The 4,344-nt window shown below is 28.5% G+C and overlaps 1 non-coding gene across 1 annotated transcript; it reads right to left on the minus strand.

Annotated features, from left to right (window-relative positions):
* Positions 1 to 3,961: 3,961 nt before the first annotated feature.
* LOC123203784 lies at positions 3,962 to 4,068 on the minus strand. The gene has a single exon (XR_006499365.1). It is a non-coding gene; the product is annotated as a small nucleolar RNA R71 (small nucleolar RNA).
* Positions 4,069 to 4,344: the final 276 nt, after the last annotated feature.

Here is a 4,344-nt window from a genome sequence, read left to right on the forward strand (position 1 = left end):
ACATTTAAGTTGTATAGCATTTAACACAAAAAAGATATAAAGGTTATAATAACACATAAATACAAATTAACTAAGCCAATTAGACAACATACATCACAATCACATTAATTAAAAAATATTGACACTAAAGTCAATCTCCTTCAAAATGTACTTATTTTTATAATCAAACAAATATGCAAGTTTAGTGAAACATTTAGTTACCACTGTCCTTAGATGATGGCATAACACCCACTCCTTCTGAGTATATAAACCAATAGAAAAATATAACATGAGAAAATTTTCTTCTTTGATCCTTTTTTATTTCATTGAATCTTTACAAACAAGAAAAATTTATTTGAATTTTCTCCATAATTCTTCTAATAATCTCTTAGAATCACTCTTCATAATTGTTTCTTGAGAATACATTGTTAAGAAAAAAGGTAATAACAATACAACATAGGCAGCCTAACCGAACCACTTAATGTACTTAATCTTCTTTCATTGTTTTATTGTTTTTATGAATCACACAAACACTAAATTTTGCACCCTCATCACAACATTCACATAACATCTTCAGATAGATATGTTATTGCATTACTATATTTTCCTTGCATCAATAGTCGTAAATACTTTAGACATGTATGAAAGTGATTTCATAATCCGATAAACTCACATTAACAGTGTTCTTGTTAACTCAATTAAGTAGTATTATGTATATAAATAATAAATACAAACTTGTGTACAGATATGACATATCACCATATAATTAGATGTTATTTTATTTCTAATTTAAAATCATTTAATCATATAATGACATGTTATTATTTGTATATAAATTTATACTTATGGTATATGTATTTAGTTTTATTTATCTCGACATACATGTATGACAAGCAATAACATTTAAGTTTCTACACATTAGTATGTTTTCATGAAATTTCCGGATAAAACAAGTTAATTGTCAATGATTTAATGTAAGAAAGTGGTATTTAAAATCATCAATTCATTATATTAAATTTTTAATCGAAGTGTTAGACATAAAATTATGGCTATAAATTTATATAAATTTGATACTTCATAAAGAGGTAAATTAAAATTCATTTTAAAATGTGCAATTGATAAATTTTTTAAAATACTAAAAATAAGTAAATAGTATACGTCAATTTAGGATGCAAATAATTTACATAATTTCAACTTGATGTGCTTACTTCCATAATTTCAACCAATAATATGGAAATAAATGAATGTGTTTAATTATAAAAAAAGGAAAAAAAACAAGATTTTTTTTTTTCTTTTGATTAAGGACTGATAATTTTCACCTGGATCAGAATTTACTTTCAACTAAGGAAGAAGGAAAAAAATAGTTGTGAGGGCTCGAGGGCTCAATGGTGCATTTGAGGGCTTCTTTATGAGCTTGAGGGGTCTCACTTGTTTGTGATTGTAATGGAAGTCCTCAAGAATAATTGAGGAAAAGGCAACTAAGAAAGTCTTTGAGTACCATTGGAAGTGTAAGGAGAATAAAATAACCCACCTATGTTTTGTTGATGATCTCTTCATATTTTGTAAGGCGGAAGGAAACCCCTTACAACTCATAAAGGATGCTTTGACCCTATTCCAAAAGTGGTCTAAGCTAAAGGCTAATGACTCAAAGAACAATATGTATTTCCTATGGGACCTAAATAAAGACCTTTTGATCTTTTTGAAATGCATTACACCTTCATTAGTTGAGATAGGTTGTTTGATTTTGCCTATGGGACTTGGTTGACTTCATTTAGAGACCATGAAGGTTGCTAAGTATGTATATGCCTATCTAAAGTGCAACATTTTTGGTGTGATTGACCATTGTATGCATTTTTAGTTTGATATTTTGTGACTCTTGTTTTCTTTAGATTTGAGATAGGGTGTTTCTTGTACTTAGGGCTTTTAAAGAGCAAGTTTTGGTTTTCAATTGCATAAGGTCATTTTAAAAATTCAATTACCTAAACCCTATTGGTTCTTTTATTTTTTTTCCCCTCGATTTCAATTTTGTTTCTTTTTGGTTAAGGACAAACAAATTCTTAAGTTTGGAGGAGTTTGATATGTGTATGAAATACAGACAAATAGGGTTATAATAGTATTTTTTTAAAATGAATTTTGGTCAATTTTGTCAAATTCTTTAAGTTTTATTTAATTTTGATGGCTTGATCTTATTTTGCACTTTGAATTATATTTTTAGATGCTTTGGAGACATTTAAGCCATTTTTGGAGCAAAAATAAAACTTAAAGAAGTAAATGAGAAGATTTTACATTAGAAGGCAGAGAGCAATTATAGACAGTCTTATAACCATAATTGGTGCCCATAATTACTGGATATAAATAATATTTTAAAAAAGCAAAAAATAGGGTTGAGTGGCAAGTATAAAAAGAAAGATATGTTTTCCCCACTTCTCTATCACCAAAATACAATAGCTCAGAAGATTTTTAGAGAGAGAAAGCTCTAAAAATAAGTGGAAAACTGAAGATCTAAGATTAAAGATTGAAGACCCAAGAGAATTAAGATTTGAAGACTTTAAAGTTTTTCTTATCTCTTTTATTATCTTCTTTTACTAATTCAAAATGTCTCTCTTTTCAACTTTATTTTGTAGTTTGAATTTTATAGCCATGAATAGCTAATTTTCTTTGCTAGGGTTTATGATGAATCTATAAATTCTCAAAGATTATATAATGGGTTTTGATTTTTAATTAATGATGATGAATGTTTGATTTAGTAATTGTGATTTTAACTTCTTGCTTGGTGTTAGGGTCCAATATCATGCTTGTTTGTAGATTGGAGTGTGATATTGAAAAATACATATCCAATTAGTTCATGCCTTTGCTAAACCTAAAATTTTATTTAGAGATAAATATAAATTTTTTGTGGGTAAATTGATTGTCATAGAAATTAACGGGTTTTGATTAACATTATACCATGAAAATAGGTAAGTTTTTAATCGTAACACGCCTAATTAACCTTGAGAGAAGAATTTGATAAAATAGGATAATTAACCATCAATAATTCATCTTATCATTGATTTTAATTGGATTCATTACTGATTTTTGAGTCATTGATAGTGAAATCACAAATTATAGGCTTCTTTATATTGATATTTCACTTTTAATTTGTTAGGTGTTTATTTCCTTTTATTAATTTTGACTTAGTTAGTTTGCATTTTAATTAATTTTAATTCAATTTTCATCGATAGCATTTCATTTCTCTAGCTAATTTAAATTACAAAATAAACTAGTACTTGATAACTAATCCCTATGGGACTGACATCTTTCTATATTACTTAATTAATTCATATACTTGCGAGCCATTGACAAAACGTTTTCGGTGTCATTGTCAGAGATTGGTGCTTTGTTAATATTAGTATAATTTGTATTTTGGTTAGACTAGAGTTTTTATTTTATTTTATTTTTGTTTTATTTGGTTTCTTGTTGTTTTTTTCCTTCCTTGTAGGTACTCTATTGGTTTATGACCAGATCTCAAAATCCAGAATTATTGGTTTTTGACCTAGAAATTGGGAGAACTTTTAGAAAATGTAGAAAAGAAAGATGAGCAAGACAAAAAGTTGCCATGACGGATAACATCAACAATTAATGAGCTCTTTATGATTATGTTGTACCTACTGCACATGATGGTTATTCTACTGTAATAAGGCCTACTATGTTTGCCAACAATTTTGAGATCAAACCTTCCATTGTTCGTATGGTACAACAAAATCACTTTGGAGTGCTAGAAAATGAGGATCTGCATGTCCACTTGTCACGTTTCTCTCAGATATGTGACACTTTCAAGATGAATGGGGTTTTTGAAGATGCAATCAAATTGAGGCTATCTCTATTTTCATTGAGGGATAGAGCGACTGCTTGGTTGGATTTTAGGGCACTTGGTGCATTTACTACCTGGTAGAGACTTTCTCAAACTTTCCTCTCAAAATATTTCCCATCTGGTAAAACTGTTAAATTGAGAAATAAGATAGCCACTTTTTACCAAAGGGATGATGAGTCTTTATTTAAAACTTGGGAAAGGTTTAAAGATCTACAAAGACAGTGTCTTCATCATGGTTTGTCTGACTGGTTAGTTGTTCAAACTTTTTATAATGGTCTTTCTTTCTCATTGAAAAGTACTTTGGATGTAGCTGCTAATGGGTAACTAATGAGTAAAACATCTGATACAACCTTGTAATTGATTGAAGAAATAACTTTCAATAGTTATTGATGGTCTAATGATAGAGCTAGTTAAAGAAAATATTTGGGAGTACATGAGATAGATGAAATTACTATAGTGAATGCTAAGTTGAATGCATTAACAAAGAAATTGGAGAGATTTGATATAAAGGTTGT

The sequence above is a fragment of the Mangifera indica genome, chromosome 19, assembly GCF_011075055.1.
Source record: "Mangifera indica cultivar Alphonso chromosome 19, CATAS_Mindica_2.1, whole genome shotgun sequence".
NCBI lineage: Eukaryota > Viridiplantae > Streptophyta > Magnoliopsida > Sapindales > Anacardiaceae > Mangifera > Mangifera indica.